Consider the following 21,719-nt stretch of genomic DNA (forward strand, 5'->3'; position numbering starts at 1 on the left):
TAGACTGCATTCACTTACTGGGCTCCCTTTAACAGAGAGAGTGGAGGCCATCATAATGTAAATATCTGTGTTTTCCGATGGTCTTAGGCTCTACAGCAGCGGTTCTCAACCTGTGGGTCGTGACCCACAGATTGAGAACCGCTAGCAGGGTCGCCTAAGACCATCAGAAAACACAGATATTTACTTTACGATTCATAACAGTAGCAAAATTACAGTTATGAAGTAGCAACGGAAATAATTTTATGGTTGGGGGTCACCACAACATGAGGAACTGTATTAAAGGGTCACGGCATTAGAAAGGTTGAGAACCACAAGACGAAACAGTTCTTCAAAGTAGCCCTACAATGCAGCTGCACATGGCTGGTCAGTAACACATCTTCATGCCAACTTAGACAAAAGAGGCTTCTTGCCAAATAGTGACATCGGTGTTTGGGTTACAGAGAGTGTGTGTGCGCAGTCACACAGTAAAACTGCTGTGTCATTGCCTTGGCACACACGTGTGGCAAATTGGCCTTGCACATCCAGAGTGCTCTGATCAGGGTTCCCACACACGTCAAATGAAACGATGGAATGGGCTGGAACCGTTGTCGCGTGTGGCTCAGTAACTGGAGTCCACCTACGGGGCTGAGGTTATCTCACTGCAGACTCGACAGCATCACTGGGAGACAGATTGCTCGGCCACCTGTGACTTGCGCTGTGTTCTGCATGCGAAGGCTGCTCTCCGGGCCCACACCAGCAAGTGTGGGTATCTCACAGGTAAATGCAGATTAATGTTCATCTAGATTGCAGGAAACACAGGAAATAGGAATTAGACGGAGGAACAATATTTTTGTTTTCTAACCTTCAGTCAGATCTTAATTAAGACTCTTGCTTATCTACAAACTCACACACAAACTCCTGTGGACAGAAGCCAGTGGGTGGAAAGACAAGAACAATAATGTATGTTAAACGTTTCAAATAGCGAGCTCTGCCCAACACACACCATTTTTATCAAAATTACATCAAAACTAAACTTCAGGCTCTTTAGATGAAGTAAAGCTCATATTTATAGGATTAAATATGATGGTAATACTTAATTTAGAAGGACATTTTAATTAGCACCAAGCTCATTTTTACTGTAAATTGTTAATTTTACTTTTTCTTTTGGAGTATTGGCTCATATATTTTTAAGAAACAATCTAAACAAGTTAAGACATCTTAAATTGTTTTTCTTAATTTCTTCACAATACTTTTACACATGTGTAACAGGAAGTTTATAGAATTCTAAATTCAGGAAATTAGAATTCTAAATATAAACTCTTCTTTCCATATGAGGAAAAAATGAGCTAAGAGTGCACTTGATATTTAAAATAATTTAGTCAATGTTAAATTCGCATATTTTAGTATTTTTTTCAAATGTCACCATGAAAATGTTAATTTTGATATTTTCCTCATTATGTTTAATCTGTTGGGATATATATTTTTCAGATGATCAATTCACAAATAAGATCAAAGTGTTTCGATGTTAAAGTTTTCATCAGTTGTGAGTACCACGCTCGGCTTCTTGACCCCCAGAATGCGGGCGCTGAACCCCCTGGTGTCTGAAGACTGTGCTCATAAGGTTTTGGCCTCAGACTCTTAAAAAGTTTACCTACAATATTGTTACCTGAGTTTTCCGGCAAATAAAAATCTAATAGCCTAGCCTGCATGGCTCAGTGGTTGAGCATCGGCCTATGGATCAGGAGAACCAGGAGGTCAGGGTTCAATTCCAGGTTAGGGCACATGCCCGGGTTGCAGGCTCGATCCCAGTAGGGGGGGCGTGCAGGAGGCAGCTGATCAATGATTCTCTCTCATCAGTGATGTTTCCATCTTTCTCTCTCCTCCCTTCCTCTCTGAAATAAAAATATATATATATTAAAAATAATAAAAATATTATAAAGGAAGATTCAGTGTTTTACAACAAGCCTCATATCCAAGGACAAAAAAAGAAATGCATGTGAACCTCAAAGGGAAGTTTTTCTTGAATTTCACAGCAGCCATTTTTCTTTTGGAAAACCAGTTTTTAAACCTTGACTCAAGCAAAAGTCATGTTCCATATCCCCCTGCAATTTCCACGTACACTTCAGGGGCTCCGCGTGCCTCCTCCAACGGCACCCTCTCACACTCTCTATGGAATTTCTCGTTTAAAATTACCTCGTTGTGGACACAATGGTTTGGACTTTAATTTCCCTTTCCCCAGTCAAGGTTTCTCAGGGACATTTTCATGATAAGTTTATTTTGTTTTCTGATCCAAAGGGATGACTATAATGGACAGACTGTGGGTACAGAAGAGATGGGACAGCAGCATTCCCACAGAATGGTGGCAAGGTTGATCTTGATAAGGTCTAATTTGATGACAGTGCATTAAACTGTTTGCAGCGGTTGCTTATATTGTGTCCATCTGTACAAATCTTGTTCTGACTAGATCGATGCTCATGGAGGCATTAGTCTGATTTAACATGCTCTTGAGAAGCATCGGAATTGTTGGTTAAAAGTTAATTCAGTAATGGGAGGCACCTAGCCCAGTGGACCGGATGGTACACGCTAGTTTCCTCCTGTGTCTGTAATATACATGTGTATATTATTACATATATGCACGTGTAATACACACATTACACTAAATATGCTATACACTATAAAATAGAAATCCTATTACATTTTATTATTACATATAATAATATGGCTCAGGTCTTAACTGTATCAGAGTCACATATCTAATAGGTTATATCAATTTGGTTTGAACCCAAAGGATAGTGTCAATATTCACTGGAATCTCCCAATTAAATTATTTATTCTCTCTCTTCAGTTACTTACCTGGAAAACATGCTGGTGTCAGTATGAGGAGTTCTGGAATACTCTCATTTCTTCAGCAGTGAAATGATCACCTTCAGATGGGCCACGTGGGCAAAGGGTTCACTGGTTTATGCTCAGCATCTCCGTCCCAGGGAAGTGCTCTGCCAGGTGGCTCTGCAGCTCACTGGCTGTACAACTTGGACAACACAGCCCCCAGCTCTGTGATCAGCATCCTCATCATCAAAATGAAAATGGTAGCCCAGCTGGCGTGGCTCAGTGGTTGAGTGTTGACCTATGAACCAGGAGGTCACGGTTCGATTCCCAGTCAGGGCACATGCCCGTGTTGTGGCCTAGGTCCCCAGTGTGGGGCGTGCAGGGGGCAGCTGACCCATGATTCTCTCTCATCGTTGATATTTCTATCTCTTTCTCCTTCTCCCTTCCTCTCTGAAATCAATAAAAAATATTATTAAAAATAAATAGATAAAAATGAAAGTGATAGGTGCCAACTCCCGAGGTGCTGCTTGGGGTTAATTCTGTAAAGCACTTGGAGCAATGCCGTAGGTAACGACGTCACTTTGGTTCGGAGTTCATGTTCCTGCCCTTTTTTTTTTTTTTTTTTTTTTTTTTTTTTCTGATCTTCAGAAAGCATGTTCTAGGAGAACTGGGTCCCTTGTGGTTGAAAATCATTGTTTCTTGTGAAAATGGCAGGTAAGATAAATTTCTACTGGGCTTGCATCTTTGTAATTGAACATATTTCTATGATATTTGATCTATGTTTAGAAATAAAAGAAGTGTCACAAACACTACATACCTTAAAATTCATAGGGTTTTCAGCTGATGAAATTATTTAAGGACATTTGAGGGAAAAAGGTTACAAGGTGAAAAGAAATTTTTCAAATAATACCTTAGATACCTATTTTTGACAATTATTATGATACATCCTAACTCAGAGGAGGCTATGTTAGTAATGCTAATCTTAGTGTAGCTTTTAAACATTTATTTCATTATGAATATTTACACTGTGATTATACAGATACTAGAGGCCTGGTGCACAAAATTTGTGCATGGGGGTTGTGTCTCTCAGCCCAGCCTGCACCCTCTCCAATCTGGGACCCCTCAAGGGATGTCTGACGGCCCATTTAGGCCTGATTCTACATGGATCGGGCCTAAACGGGCCGTTGGACATCCCTCTCACAATACAGGACTGCTGGCTCCCAACTACTTGCCTGCCTGCCTTCCTGATTGCCCCTAACCGCTTCTGCCTGCCAGCCTGATCACCCCTTAACCACTCCCCTGCCAGCCTGATTGACACCTAACTTCCCTCCCCTGCAGGCCTGGTCACCCCTAACTGCCCTCCCCTGCAGACCTTGTCCCCCCCAACTGCTCTCCCCTGCAGGCCTGGGTCCCTCCCAACTGCCCTCCCCTGCTGGCCATCTTGTGGTGGCCATCTTGTGTGTTGGAGTGATGGTCAATTTGCATATTGTCCTTTTATTAGATAGGATTAGATAGGATAGAGGCCTGGTGCACAGGTGGGGGCCGGCCGGTTTGCCCTGAAGGGTGGCCCAGATCAGGGTGGGGGTTCCCTTGGGGTGTGGGAAGGCCAGGGCGAGGGGCCTGTGGTGGTTTGCAGGCCGGCCACACACCACCCCCCCCCCCCGGTGACCCAAGCGGAGGCCCTGGTATCTGGGATTTATTTATCTTCTACAATTGAAACTTTGTAGCCTTGAGCTAAGCCAAGCCTCCTGTTTGCTCCATGGCCACAGCCATTTTTGTTGGGATTTATTTATTTTCTATAATTGAAACTTTGTAAACTTGAGCGGAGGCCTAGGCCTGCCAGGGCAGGCGGAAAGCTTGGCTTCCTCCATTACCAGGGGAAACCCAAGCCTCCTGCTCTCTCTGTGGCCCCAGCCATCTTGGTTGGGTTAATTTGCATACGCGCTCCTGATTGGCTGGTGGGCGTATCTTGTGGCTGTAGCAGAGGTATGGTCAATTTGCATATTACTCTTTTATTAGATAGGATTAGCATGTTTTTAGTGTTCATTTTGAGGACCACAATGAGCATAGCAACATACAAATTAGTGATGTAATTTATATTTAATAGCCCAAAGTTTTATGCTAAGCATATAACCTATTAAAACATTTCACTTTTCCTAGTGGAGGGTCAACTACAATGTGTATCCATTAAGTAAGAATGTAGCTCAACATTTTACCTCTCAATATTGTTTATTCATAGATTTCCCCAAACATAATTCCAGGGGTTTAGGGATGTGCCAGAATAACTCTGAAATTGACATTCATTAAAAAAGTGAGCCCTAGCTAATTTGGCTTAGTGGATAGAGTGTCATTCTGTGAATTGAAGGGTCCTGGGTTTGATTCCAGTCAAGGGCACATGCCCAGGTTATGGGCTCAATCCCCAGTGTGGGGAGTGCAGGAGGCAGCCAATCAATGATTCTCTCTCATCATTGATGTTTCTATCTCTCTCTTTCCCTCTCCCTTCCTCTCTGAAATCAATAAAAATATATTTTCAAAAAAGAACTGTATGGGTCTTAGAACACCAGATAGAGTTGATAAAATACAGACACAACCGCATATGCTTCTTTTGTTTTGCCAAACAATTTCAAATAGAGAAGGAAAATGAAAGACATCCATTAAACACGCATGGTTCTGTTCCAGCACAGCCAGGTCTAGCTCCGCTTGCACAATGATTTACAGTGCATTTACCAGGTAAAGGGAGGGTTTGTTTCTCAGCTGTGTGCTGCCGGTCCCGGCTTGGTTTTGCACTTGGCAGTGGCCACAACAGTTTTGGCGCTCTGGGCCTCTTTCTGCACAGAGGTAAACATAACTCCTCTTCAAAATCTGTCCCAGTCCAGAGAAATGGAAGGAGAGTGGACGGGCAGAGGGGGGCAGTGCTAGTCCTCCGGGATTCACTGTCAGTGAGGTGAAGAAAGAGGAAATGGAGTGTGAGGAAGCAAGTGCCCTTTCTTTTCTTCTTTTTCTTTTTTAAAGAAAATTTTAAATATATATTTTTATTGACTTCAGAGAGAAAGGCAGAGGGAGAGAGAGATAGAAACATCAATAATGAGAGAAAATCACGGACCAGCTGCGTCGTATATGTCCCACACTGGGAATCGAGCCCACAACCCAGGCATGTGCCCTGATTGGGAATCGAACCATGACCTCCTGGTTCATAGATCCACGCTCAGCCACTGAGCCACACCGGCTGGGCCCTTTCTTTCTTATTAACTCAGAAATGGACACATCTGAACCTCTAAGTAGGGCTCCTCTTAACCCAAGAAAGGGGAAGGTTGAGCTGGAGGTGCGCACTCACTGGAGAAGATAGAAGTCCTTGGTTTCTCATCCCATCACTCTCCACCAGGAGGGGGATGGAGAGAAAGATAATGTGGGCAGATCACGGGTTTGCAGACGTCTTTCTGGTAAGTTCTGTGTGATAAGTGGTGAGTGACTGAATGCAGAAGGAAGAACTGGGTGCACTGGGGGTGAAGGAAAGGCAAGAACAGTAGCCTCTCCTGCACCCGGTTCCTCTGTGGGGCGGGGAGCTGCTGGGGATGCAGTAAGCCCACCCACGCCTTCATTTCCTAAGGAAGAACCCACCCGAGCCCTCGCTCACCAGGTGGGTGTGTGCATTCTGAGATGGTTCAGTTTCTCAGAAACTGCCAGCAGCCTGCACAGTTGTCTCTGATAGAGGAAACATGCCATCTCCAAGTGTTTACCCACAGACCTCACCAGCAGATTCCTGGAGGGAAGCCACCAGCATCAGCAGGCCCCTTTGTGTGCAGGAGCGCATGTGGTTAATTTTATTTACATTCACTGATTCCTGTGTGTGCCCACTCCTGGATGCAACAAGGAGGAAGAGACGGAGGCGGCTGCCTGTGATCTAATGTTCAAGCATTCTGGACCAAGCGACTGAGTTCTCACATCCTCCTTCAGAAAAGGTTCCATGGACATTATGGACCCCCAAAGCTCAGGGTTCTTGCTGTTGCCTGCTGTACAGACTTCTCCTCTCAGAGAAAGCATCCCTGCATCCCTCTGAAGCTGAGGCCAGCTCCTGGCTGACCCATCACAGGCGCTGACCCAGCCCAGAGGGGCCTGTGTCTATGTAAAATACAGGGGGAGAGGGCAGGGAGCCTTCATGAGATGCTCATTGCGTGGTCCTCACGTGGACACACACACCTACAACATACCTCCATAGCACACACACCCACAGCACACACACCCACAGCACACACATCCATAACACCCACACCTACAACACACAACCCACAACACACCCATCCAGCACACTCACCCACAACACACCCCCATAGCACACACACAACACACACAACACACACAACACACACAGCACACACACGTAGCACACCCACCCACCGAACACACAAACCCACAGCACACATCCCCACAGCACACCCCCATAGCACACACACCCGCAGCACACCCCACAGCACACACCCCACAGCACACCCCCACAGCACACACACCCATAGCACCCACACCTACAACACACAACCCACAAACACACCCATCCAGCACACTCACCCACAGCACACACATCCATAACACCCACACCTACAATACACAACCCACAACACACCCATCCAGCACACTCACCCACAACACACCCAGCACACACACCCACAACACACCCCCATAGCACACACAGTACACACACGTAGCACACCCACCCACAGCACACACAAACCCACAGCATACACCCCCACAGCACACCCCTACAGCACACACACTCACAGCACACACACCCGCAGCACACCCCACAGCACCCACCCCCACAGCACACCCCACAGCACACACACCCATAGCACCCACACCTACAACACACAACCCACAACACACCCCCATAGAGCACACATCCATAACACTCACACCTACAACACACAACCCACAAACACACCCAGCACACACACCCACAACACACCCCCATAGCACACACAGTACACACACACAACATACACAGCACACACACGTAGCACACCCACCCACAGCACACACAAACCCACAGCATACACCCCCACAGCACACCCCTACAGCACACACACCCACAGCACACACACCCGCAGCACACCCCACAGCACCCACCCCCACAGCACACCCACAGCACACACACCCATAGCACCCACACCTACAACACACAACCCACAATACACCCCCATAGAACACACACACAACACACACACAGCACATACACCCACATCACACCCCCATAGCACATACATCCATAACACCCACACCTACAACACACAACCCACAACACATCCCTATAGCACACACACAACACACACAGCACACACACATAGCACACCCACGCACAGCACACACACTGCACACACACTCACAACACATATACCCATAGCACACTTCCCTAGAGCACACACACCACAACACACTCCCACAACATACATTAACAACACACACACATCACACCCCCAACAGCACACACACTCAAAACACACATACCCATAGCATACACTCTCAGTGCATACACACCCACAACACACTCCCACAACACACACACACACACCGCACACACCACACATTCTCACAACACACACACAGCACACATACTCACAACACACACAGCGCACACCCACAACACACACACCAACAGCACACACACACTCACAACACACATACCCACAGCACACACCCACAACACACTCCCACAATACACACAGACAGCACACCCACCCACAATACACACACACAAGACACACACCCACATCACACTCCTACAGCACACACACACCCACAATACACACACAGCACACACCCAAAACACACACACCCACAGCACACACTCACAACACACACACCCACAGCACACACCCACAACACACACACCCACAACACAGACACCCACAGCACATGAAAAGGCTAACCTCATTCACTAGACACTACTAAGGGGAAAAGATAATTATTTCTTAGGAGAGCCAATAGAGAATAAGCACAGATGAAAATCCACACAATGATTCCTCGATAATGAAAACTGGCTGTGTGTGCAGTGCTGCTCCAGGGCAGGGTGTGTCCTTGCAGCTCTCACTCATATATAGACTGATGGGATTAGGAAAACATTCATTCCATAAAGCTTCCATAAAACGTGGACAGAAAAGATGACCGGCCCAGCGCTCACCTTTCCCGAGAGTCTTACTGGGAGCCCATTTCTCATGTAAATGAATTCTGAAAACAGTGTCATTACCAACTTATCCACTTCACTGTGCCTCTCATCAACTTGCCTGGCTGACAAAACCCCTCAGGGGACTGTGCTGGGGCACGTATGGCATGCAATGAGGAAGGCTGTGGAAACTGTGTTTCAGACATAATAGGGAGATTCATGTCATTTTTATTAAAATCATGTGGTATGTTTAATAAATCTTTTATGTCACATTTTTTAAGATTTTTGAATAATTGAATACAAGAGTTCATGTATTTCTCAATTTTTAGAATGGACAATTATGGTAAAGAAAACCATTATTGGGTTTTGGGGGTTCTTTTGCTTCTTTTTAATAAATCTTTATCCTGTCCTCACCAGATTGGCTCAGTGGATAGAGCATTGGCCTGTGGACTGAAGGGTCTCAGGTTCGATTCTGGCCAAGGGCACATGCCTGGGTTGTGGGCTTGATCCCCAGTGGGGGGCGTGCAGGAGGCAGCCAATCAATGATTCTCTCTCATCATTGATGTTTCTATCTCTCTCTACCTCTTCCTTCCTCTCTGAAATCAATTAAGAAATATATTTTTTTAAAAGAAATCTTTATCCTAAATACAGAAACTGGTGTGAATGTAAAATAAAAATACCAATTTGCTACTGATTGATTTTATTTCATGAATAGCAAGAAGTAAACAGTGTTAAGAAGAAATTGGCCTTGGATATTACCATTTGAATGAACAAAACATATCTGATTTACATTCTCTCAACTTCACTTTAAATTAACATTGAATAGCAAACAAAAAGTAAGCTAACTCTTTGGCTGCATAAACTCTGACTTAAAAATAACCACACACTGATGCTTTCTGTGACTAAATTATTGCTGTACCTGGGTGGGGAGGCACAGCTCTGAATTCATATTCACATTGGCCTCATGACATAACTCCACCTCTCCGCACAAAAACAAAAACAAAAACAAAAAAAACCAGACGTTTCCAAAGGGTGTGGTTGAAAGCTTCATCTCATCCACACACTCAGCCAGCATCCAGCCCACACTCTCCTCCAGTCACATGGCTAAGTGTAAACTTGCAGGAGTGGTCCGAGAGTCAGCCGCCACCCAATTTATAACAATACGCCCATCCAAAAAGATAACACAGCTCTCAAAATAGCACAGCTGGAGAGAGAGTGGATTAAAACTGAAAAAAAAAAAATGTCTCTCCAAACATGCTCAGTGGCCTTAGACCAAGCTTTAAAGTGCATTTGGAGGAAGAGGGACCAGAGCCACCTGTGGGGAAAGAGACTTCAGTCCTTGGTGTGTGAGAAAAATCAGAGCTGGAAGCGGGATCTAAGATTTGCCTCGTCATGGACCGCGCAGGCCATGAGCCATGGATGGTCTAGAGTGGAGACTCAGTTCTGGAGCTGCCAGCAGGTGGAACAGAGCCGCTGTGGACACTGAGGGGAAAGCGGCCCCATGAGCCTGGCTGTGGGGAAAGGGCTCCCAGGGCCTGAGGGGGAGAGGGAGGGTGGAAGGTGAACTGGAGGAGAGAGAAGGACGGCAGGGGCTCATTTTGTCACAGGACTGTGTTGGCAGTCTTGGGAGTCAACGGAAGGTGTGAAAGTGGGAGGGTGGGCAGGGGAGTTTACACAGAAATGTGTGGCAGAATAATTGTACAGGCGAAAAAGAAGGAGAGAGGAAAAGCGGAAACATACCTTTTTAAAAGAGTGGTGTGTTAATTTGCTTGGACGGCCATAACAAAATACCATGGCCAGTAGATTAAACAAGAGAAATGTCCACAGAGTCACAGAGACCAGGATCCCAGCTCACGGTGTCAGCCGGCTGGTCCTGCTGAGGACTGTCAGCAGGAATCTGTTCCGTGCCTGTCTCTCCTGCATCCTGACGGGTGGCCGGTGATCCTGGTGTGTGCTGGCTTATGGAGACATTGCCTGATCTTGGCATTCCTTCCATGTGGTGCACCTCCTGTGTGCGTGACTGCCTTCAGATCCCCTCTAATAGAAGGACACAAATCATATTGGCTCAGGGACCAATGGCTTCTGTCTAGCCTCAAGTTAACTAATTAGTGATGTGTTTCGTGACCCTGTTTTCACATGAAGCCTCATTCTGAGGTGCTGGGGCCCAGGACCTTAACATATGAGTTTTTGGATGGACACGATTTAACACATAACAAGTGGTGGGAAAAGACAATGAACAAGGTTAGGGAGTAAGTGCCAGATGACCACAACGTACAGAGTTGAGGATATGGAGGAACATAGATGTGAGATGCTTCTTGTCAAATCCAGATGGATTTATTTCTGTGAATTGAATCTTGCTGAGTTTGTAGTGCCCAGTAGTGTTAATATATACAAAGTCTGAAATGCTATAACATGAATGGGTTCTGGAAAGAAGTTTGTACATCACTCCAGAAATACAACAAAAAGAGGGCTACCATGAGTAATAAACAAAAATGTATATGAGGTATACATTGTTTACATCCTTTACTGAAAAGCAGAGGAGCCAGCCAGTGTGGCACAGTTGGTTGGGCGTCCTTCCGTCCTTTGAAGGGTTGAGTTCTGGTTAGGGCACATGCCTGGGTTGTGGGCTCAATCGCTGGTGAGGGGCGTGTGGGAGGCAGCTGATTGATGTTTTGCTCTCTCCCTCTCCCTTCTTTCTCTCTGAAAAAACAAAAAACAAAAATACAAAAAAGCAGAGGAAATTGGGTTAAGCAAACAAAACTCACCTTATGGTAGTTTAGGAGACATCTAAAATGACATAGAGTAAGAACTGTTGAAAATTAATGAGTGGAATGATACCTACATCCAGCAATTGAACTCAAGAAAACAGGTGAATCAATACTAATGCCAGACAAAACAGAATAAAAAAATCTTATAATAACACCCATGTGAATTTTTACATTGATTAGCTATAGAACTTAACAATAATCTGATGTAAAAATAAACATAAATTAAAAAAAAATCAAACATGTCAAATGGAAAGGTAAGAAATGAATGCAAGATAGAACAAAATAACATTTAAAAATCAACCATTCCATAGAAAATAAAACACTGAAGTGTATAACATGTTGAGTAAGATGCTTTGCAGAGTTGATGAAATAAAATCTATTGAACTTCACCCAGCAATCAGAGAAGCACAATCTTTGGGGTGCACGCTGCCTCACGGGGAACAGTCTTCCCATGAAGCAGAAGTGTGGCCATCGACATGGCGGGCGGAGCCGTTTCTCCAGGCATGAGCTGCCCAAGGGAATCTGGATAGTCACAACTCTCAGGCACATCCATGGAGTCGGTACCACCTGGTGTCTGGGCCACCCCGGGCCCTGCCCTTAATAGAAAGACTTATTTCATTGGGAATTCAACTTCCTTTGCTTGTGACTACTCACCACCCTGTCTGGTATCCAGCCCTGTTTTGGGCTCAACGTCCTTGGAAGGTACTGAAAAAGTTCAGGGTTGGTCACAGAGAGAAAATGCAACTCCAAGGAAGGGCTCAGCAATGCCTGGGGTTCTGGAAGGGAAGCGGCCCTTCAGAAATGTCCAGAAGTGGGGCCAATCCTGCACCCATCATCCTTGGCTGCTTCCAACCTGGGAGGAGGTGTGAACTGGATCACAGGAAGGCAGGTGTGAGCTGTGGGCCATTCTGAGCTGAGTCCCTCTTTGGAGCAAAGCTGCATGTAAGCAAAGTGGGCGCCTCTCAGGGCCCGTTTTGTGAAGTCAAGAATACCTATATATATAAAAGCCTAACTGACCATTATGACCAGTTGCTATGACACACACTGAACACCAGGGGGCAGATGCTCAATGCAGGAGCTGCCCCCTGGTGGTCAGTGTGTTTCCACAGCCAACATCCAGGGACTGGCCAAACTCCCGCAGTCCCTCCTCCCAGCCAGCCGGCCCCAATTGGCTCTCATCACCGGCCAGGCAGAAGGACCCCACCCCTGCACGAATTAATGTACTGGGCCTCTAGTCTGTCTATATGAGTGGAACATGCCCAGAATTTTAAAGAGGGACATAAACATGGACATGGGAATACATGAGACTTGTAACATTTAGGATTTAGCCATTGTCTTACAATCAGTCATCAGACTGCATTTGATATTTTGTTCTTTTTTTTCTTTATTGATGAAGGTATTACATACGTGTCCTTATTGCCCCATTTCCCCTCCCCTCGTTCATGCCTTCACCACCCTGGTGTCTGTGCCCATTGGTTAGGTCCATATGCATGCATACAAGTCCTTTGGTTGATCTCTCTCCCTTACCCCCACCCTCCCCTACCTTCCCTCTGAGGTGTGAGCATCTGATCGATGCTTCTCTGGATCTGTTTTTGTTCATCAGTTTATATTGTTCACTAGAGGCCCAGTGCATGAAATTCATGCACTCAGGGGAGAAGGTCCCTCAACCAGGCCTGCACCCTTTTGCAGTCTGGGAGCCCTCGGGGGATGTCCAACTGACGGCTTAGGCCCAAAAAGCGGGAGAGGCTCCCATCACCGCCACTGTGCTCGCCAGCCTTGAGCCCAGCTTCTGGCTGAGCGGTGCTCCCCCTGTGGGAGCACACTGACCACCAGGGGACAGCTCCTGCAGTGAGCGTCTGACCCCTGGTGGTCAGTGCAGGTCATAGCGATAGGTCGTTCTGCCGTTTGGTCTATTTGCATATTAGCCTTTTATTATATAGGATTATATTCTCCAAATGAGTAAGATCATGAGATATTTATCTTTCTCTGCCTGGCTTATTTCGCTTAGCATGATGCTCTCCAGGTCCATCCATGCTGTTGCAAATGGTAGGAGTTCCTTCCTTTTTACAGCAGCATAGTATTCCATTGTATAGATGCATCACAGTTTTTTAATCCACTCATCTGCTGATGGGCACTTAGGCTGTTTCCAAATCTTAGCTATGGTGAATTGTGCTGCTATGAACATAGGGGTGCATATATCCTTTCTGATTTGTGTTTCTAGTTTCTTGGGATATATTCGTAGAAGTGGGGTCACTGGGTCAAATGGGAGCTCAATTTTTCGTTTTTGTATGAAACTCCATCCTGTTCTCCACAGTGGCTGCACCAGTCTGCATTCCTACCAGCAGTGCACGAGGGTTCTTTTTTCTCCACATCCTCGCCAGCACTTGTCATTTGTTGATGTGTTCATGATAGCCATTCTAATAGGTGTCAGATGGTACCACATTGTTGTTTTGATTTGCATCTCTTGGATGATTAGTGACTTTGAGCAGGTTTTCATATGACTCTTGGCCTTTCTTATGTCCTCTTTCAGAAAGTGTCTATATAGGTCCGTTGCTCATTTTTTGATTGGGTTGTTTATCTTCCTTTTGTTAAGTTTGTAAATGTTGGAGATTAAACCCTTATCAGTGATAACATTGACAGTTATGTTCTCCCTTGCAGTGGGCTTTCTTGTTGTTTTGTTGATGGTTTCTTTTGCTGTGCAAAAGCTTTTTACTTTGATGTAGTCCCATTTGTTTATTCGCTCTTTAGTTTCCGTTGTCTGAGGAGCTGTATCAGTGAAGATATTGCTTCGGCATATGTCTGAGGTTTTGCTGCCTGTGGATTCCTCTAAGATTGTTATGGTTTCCCATCTTACATTTAAGTCCTTTATCCATTTTGAGTTTATTTTTGTATATGGTGTAAGTTGGTGGTCTGGTTTCATTTTTTTGCATGTATCTGTCCAATTTTCCCAACACCATTTATTGAAGAGACTGTCTTGACTCCATTATATGCTCTTGCTTCCTTTGTCAAATATTAATTGAGCATAGTGGTTTGGGTCAATTTCTGGTTTCTCTATTCTATTTTGTTCTTTAAAAATGTTTTCCTTACCCTAAGATGTATAGTTCTCTGATTTAATGACAATTCAATTTTGAAAATCAGACCACATAATTAAAATACTACCATTCTGTTAAACATTTGGAGATATGCCACTGTAACATTCTGATAAATATACCTAACATGAATATTCTGAAATTTTAATAACAAAAAGAGTCACAGAATCATTCATTTCAACAACCTTTTAGGACAAAGTCTTTTATGATCCCAGAAAAAAGTTTCAATATATTAAAGAAAATTTACAGCACTTCCAATTGTGTCCCTTACAAAAGTGATGTCAAACTCAGGCCTGACAGGGGATCAGTTCTACATCTCTACCAGGTGCCTGGCTCTTCCCGGGGTCCCCCGGCTCTGCCCACTCACCTGACTCAGCAGAGCTCAGGCCGTGTTAAGTGGTGTCATTCCTGAAGGGAGAGAGAGAGAGAGAGAGAGAGAGAGAGCGAGAGCGAGCGCACAAGTAGGTGGGAAAGGCCTGCTAGGAGCACATGGCTCACAAAGTCACAATTTTAAAAGTATCTAAAACAGGAGTTGGGAAATAAGTAAACTAGGGGAGGAAAAATGACGGCGGAATAGACAGACGTGTTCTGAGCCTTGTCCCAGAGTAGAAAGAAAGAACAGCTGAGGGTCGCACGAGGAGTGTTTGTTGGCAAGCTAAGGGACAGCTAAACTCTAGACGAAGGTGGGGGACTGCTAGACGGGGTTCCTCTGACCTGACAGCTCCCACTGCGGCTGGGTCCCCTTCCGGAGCTGCAGGCTTGGACGCGGAATCTGCGTCATCTTGAACGGGAAAGTGGAGCTTATCGGAAGCCTGAGAATCCACAACTGCGGCACCCACGGAACAGCTGCGAGCCCCAGAACAACGCTCCCCAATTGGTGCAAACACATGGGTTCAGAGGAGCTCTACACTCCACCACGGAAAGGTCAGATTTCGTCTGGGATAAGGTGAGGTCTCTGGTCCCGGCGGGAGAGAGGAACGCCCGTTTTGCGGGAGCTGGAGGACCAGGGAAGTCTGAGCCTAGAAAAATCCGTGGCTGTTGGGGCTGGCGAGATCCATGAATGTGGAAGGGGGTCCTCAGAGCTGCTAACAGAAGGGATCTCTAAAAAGCAACTCATTTTGATCTGACGTGCAGGGACAGCCTAAGAATTTCAAAGGTGTGCCGGCTGCTTAGACTTACGTGCAGACCTATTGTTCGCACACTTGGGCTTTTTTCTCTTGAAATTCTTGCTTCTGATTACTAAGCCCAATACATAGGATCACCCAGTTGGGGACACCCTGGGAGACTGCAGGGGAAAGTTGTTTTTCTGGAACCTGGGGATTGGAGCAGGGAGTGACCATGGGAGAGCCAGCTCTGAGGCAGCCCACTCCCACAAACCGGTAGTGAGTGCCACAGGGAAAGAAGGCTCTAACACTGACTAGAGAGGCCATAGATAGACCCGGAAGTCAATCCAGAAACACTACCACCCAGGGGCTGAATCACAAATTGACTCTTGTGTAAACAAAAATAAAGGAATACGAGAAATTAAGACACACCGCCTGCTTAAAATCAGGACTGGCTTACATCACTGAAGAGCAGTGGAACGCAGGGAACTGTAATACTGTCTGGACTGAGAAACAGGCATGCCAAACAGAACAACAGAGGAAGTGAATGACCTTCACTACTCCACATTTTATTTTTATTTTTTATTTTTTTATTTTCATTTTTTGCATCTTTTACTCAAGAAACTATTTTTTTTCTTTTTTCCTCACTTGATTTTACTTTTTTAATTATTACATTTTTATTTTCAATCCATATTATTACTACTGCTATTTTATCTTTTTTTTTAAGTGTCATTTTATTTTCTCTTCATTTTACTTTGGGATTAGTGTTCTACATTCTATTTTCATCTTTCCTTTAGCATCGTTTTACTTTATCTCAACTCTACCTTTATGCCATCACACTCTTCCTAACCTTCCCCTTTTCTGTGTCCTGTTTATCTTACCCCTTTCCTGCTTTAGATTTCCCCTATTCTTTCTGTTTACCCCTTGTTAAAATTTCACCCTACTTATATATCTAATCTCCAATCCCCTGCTCCAAGTCCTTACACACCTCACTCTTCGCTGTCTTAACTATCCAAAAAATTGTTTTTCTCTCTGTTTTTTTGTTGTTGTTTGCTTGAATGTTGATTATATCGAATTTTTATGCTTTTTTTGTGAGATTGTTTTGCTTATTCTTCTTTTGTTTATTTTTTTGTTTGTTTAGTGCTTCTGTTTTCCCTTGCCTCACTCAATATTAGTTGGTGTTGTAGTTTGAATTAATCCCCAGGTACTTGTTGCTGGCATTTGCTGGGATTAGTGATTATTCTATTGGAGTTTTATCCCCATATATATAGTTTGTTCCCCTTTCTCTCTTAGTCTCTTTCTTGTCTCTCTTACTTTTTTTTTCCTTTTCCCAATTTTATTTTGACCTCCTTTTTTTTCTTTTTTTCTTTCTTTCTTTTTCCTCTTCTTATTTCTCTTCTATCCCCTAATTTGCCTTTCTCTGGTGGTCACCTTTATTGGAGGTTATTAATATCATGAATACATTTCTGTTCAGTGCCTTGTGTGTTGTACCTGGTAGTGCTGTATTTTGTGCCTTTAAATCAACGCATGAGAGAGAGAACTACATAACCAGACATCCAGAGAAGAGAGACCATGGGGAGACAAAGAAACAACCCGCATATGAAAGAAAAGCAGGCATCACCAGAAAAGGAAGTAAACGAAATGAAGGCAAGCAAACTTCCAGAGAAAGAATTCAGAGAAATGGTCATAAGGTGGCTGAAAAGAATGGAAGACAAATTCGACAATATGAGCAAGAACTAAGAGGAAATGAAGAACCAAGAAGAAATGAAAAATGACATCACTGCTGTAAAGAACTCAATAGAAAGCTTCAAGAGTAGACTAGAAGAAGCAGAGGACTGCACCAGTGAGCTAAAAGACAAGATGGGAAAAAATACCCAAGTAGAGCAACTTCTAGAAAAAAAAATTAAAAGGCAGGAGGAGAGCCTAAGGGACCTTTGGGACAACACAAAACAAAACAACATCTGCATAATAGGGGTTCCAGAAGGAAAGGAAGCTGAGCAAGAAATAGAAAACCTGTTTGAAGAAATAATGACAGAAAACTTCCCAGATAAAGGGAAGAAAAAACCCACACAAATCCAAGAAGCTCACAGAGTCCCAAGCAAAATGAACCCAAAAGACTGATGCCAAGGCACATCATAATTAAATTGGCAAACACCCAACGACAAAGTAAGAATCTTAAAAGCGGCAAGAGAGAGACAGAAAGTTACATACAAAGGAACCCCCATCAGACTAGCAACTGATTTCTCAACAGAAACTCATCAGGCCAGAAGGGAATGGAATGAAATATACAAAGTCATGCAAAGGAAGGGTCTGAATCCAAGAATACTGTACCCAGCAAGGCTATCAATCAAAATTGAAGGTGAAATCAGGAGCTTCACAGACAAAAAAGGACTAAGGGAATTTATTACCACCAAACCAGCAATGCAAGAAATGCTAAAGCGTCTGCTGTAAAAAAAAAAAAAAAAAAGAAATAGGAAGCGAAGAAGGAACACAGGGGTAAAGAATAGGAATGGCGACAAATAAGTACCTATCAATAATAACTTTAAATGTAAATGGATTAAATGCCCCAATCAAAAGACATAGGGTAACGGATTGGATAAGAAAACAAGACCCATATATCTGCTGTCTATAAGAAACCCACCTCAGAAAAAAAGACGCACACAGACTGAGGGTGAAGGGATAGAAAAAGGCTTTCCAGGCAAATGGAACTGAAAAAAAAAGCTGGGGTAGCAATACTTACATCTGACAAATTAGATCTCAAAATGAAGGACATAACAAGAGATAAGGAAGGCCACTTCATAATACTAAAGGGAGCAATCCAACAAGAAGAAATAACTCTGGTAAACATATATGCACCCAATACAGGAGCACCCAAATACATAAAAAAACTCCTGGAGGATATCAAGGGAGAAATTGACAGCAATACAATCATAGTAGGAGACTTTAATACCCCACTATCACCATTGGACAAATCCTCTAAACAAAAAATCAGCAAAGAAACATCAATCCTAAATGACTCACTAGACCAGATGGAATTAATTGACATCTTCAGAACTTTTCACCCCAAAGCCACAGGATATACATTCTTCTCAAGTGCACATGGGTCATTTTCAAAGATAGACCATATATTGGTACATAGGCAAAGTCTCTTCAAATTCAAGAAGATAGAAATATCAAGCATCTTCTCAGACCACAGTGGCATAAAACTGGAAATCAACTACAAGCAAAACAACCGAAAGAAATCAAACACATAGAGACTAAACAGCATGCTATTAAACAATGATTGGGTTACCAGAGAGATCAAGGAAGAAATAAAAAACATCATGGAAACAAATGACAATGAAAACACTACAATCCAAAATCTATGGGACACAGCGAAAGCAGTCTTGAGAGGGAAGTTCATAGCTCTACAAGCCTACTGCAAAAAACAAGAAACAATGGTAATAAATTACCTAACACAACAACTCAAAGACTTAGAAAAAGAGCAACAAGAAAAGCCCAGTGTAAGCAGAAGGAAGGAAATAATAAAGATCAGAGCAGAGATAAACGACCTAGAGACCAAAGAAACAATACAAAAGATCAACAAAACCAAGAGCTGGTTCTCTGAAAGGATAAACAAGATTGATGAACCTCTAGCCAAGCTCACCAAGAAGCAAAGAGAGAGGACCCAAATAAACAAAATCACAAATGAAAGAGGTGAAATAACAACAGATCCCGCCAAAATACAAAGGATGGTTAAACAATACTACGAACAACTCTATTCCAACAAACTGGACAACCTGGAGGAAATGGACATATTCCTAGAAAAATATAACCTTCCAAAACTCAACCAGGAAGAATCTAAACAGCTCAATATGCCAGTAACTATGGAAGAAATTGAAGCAGTCATCAAAGAGCTTCCGGCAAACAAAAGCCCAGGGCCAGATGGCTTCACAGGAGAGTTTTACCAAACATTCAAGGAAGAATTGAAACCTATCCTCCTCAGACTATTCCAAAACATTCAAGAGCAAGGAACACTTCCAAGCTCCTTCTATGAAGCCAGCATCACCCTAATACCAAAACCAGATAAAGACAACACAATGAAGGAGAATTACAGGCCAATATCCCTCATGAATGTAGATGCCAAAATCCTCAACAAAATTCTAGCAAATCGGATCGAGCAGTACATCAGAAAGATCATACACCATGACCAAGTAGGGTTTATCCCAGGAATGCAAGGATGGTACAATATCCGAAAATCAATAAATGTGATACATCACATAAACAAATTGAAAGATAAAAATCACATAGTCATATCAATTGATGCAGAAAAGGCATTTGACAAAATCCAACACCCTTTCTTGATAAAAACTCTCAACAAGGTGCGAATAGAAGGATCATACCTCAACATAATAAAAGCTATGTATGATAAACCCACAGCTAACATCATACTCAATGGGCAAAAACTAAAACCATTTCCCCTAAGAACAGGAACAAGACAGGGATGCCCACTCTCACCACTCCTGTTTGACATAGTACTGGAAGTATTAGCCACTGCAATTAGACAAGAAGAAGAAATAAAAGGCATCCAAATTGGAAAAGAAGAAGTAAAGCTGTCCTTATTTGCAGATGACATGATATTGTACACATAAAACCCGAAAGACTCCATCAAAAAACTAACAAACTTAATAAATGAATTCGGCAATGTAGCAGGATACAAAATTAACGCCAAGAAATCTATGGCATTTCTATACACCAACAGTGAACTTAGAAAGAGAGACTAAAAAAGCAATCCCATTTTCCATCGCACCAAAAAAAATTAAGATACTTAGGAATAAACCTAACCAAGGAGGTAAAAGACCTATATGCGGAAAACTACAGGACACTGAAAAAAGAGATACAGGAAGATGTAAACAGATGGAAGAACATACCATGTTCATGGATTGGTAGAATCAACATCATCAAAATGTCCATACTACCCAAAGCAATCTATAGATTCAATGCACTCCCCATTAAAATACCAACAGCATATTTCACAGACCTAGAAAGAACTCTCCAAAAATTCATCTGGAATAAAAAAAGACCCCGAATAGCCACAGCAATCCTGAGAAAGAAGAATAAAGTAGGAGGGATCTCAATACCAGATTTCAAGCTGTATTACAAAGCCACTGTCCTCAAAACAGCCTGGTACTGGCACAAGAACAGACATATAGATCAATAGAATAGAATAGAGAATGCAGATATCGACCCAAAGCACTATGCCCAATTAATATTTGACAAAGGAGGCATGAACATACAATGGAGTCAAGACAGTCTCTTCAATAAATGGTGTTGGGAAAATTGGACAGATACATGCAAAAAAATGAAACTAGATCACCAACTTACACTATACACAAAAATAAACTCAAAATGAATACAGGACTTAAATATAAGACGGGAAACCATAAAAATACTAGAAGAATCCACAGGCAGCAAAATCTCAGACATATGCCGAAAGAACTTCTTCACTGATACTGCCCTTAGGGCAACAGAAGCCAAAGAGAAAATAAACAATTGGGACTACATCAAAATAAAAAGCTTTTTCACAGCAAAAGAGACCATCAACAAAACAACAAGAAATCCCACTGTATGGGAGAACGTATTTGCAAATGTTATCACTGATAAAGGTTTAATCTCCAACATCTACAGGCAGCTTATACAACTTAATAAAAATCCAATAAATGGATAATAACGATCCAATAAAAAAATGGGTAACGGACCTAAATAGAATCTTTTCTAAAGAAGACAGAAGGAAGGCCAAGAGACACATGAAAACATGCTC

Source organism: Plecotus auritus (genome assembly GCF_963455305.1).
Source record: "Plecotus auritus genome assembly, chromosome: 6".
In the NCBI taxonomy this organism is placed as follows: Eukaryota; Metazoa; Chordata; class Mammalia; order Chiroptera; family Vespertilionidae; genus Plecotus; species Plecotus auritus.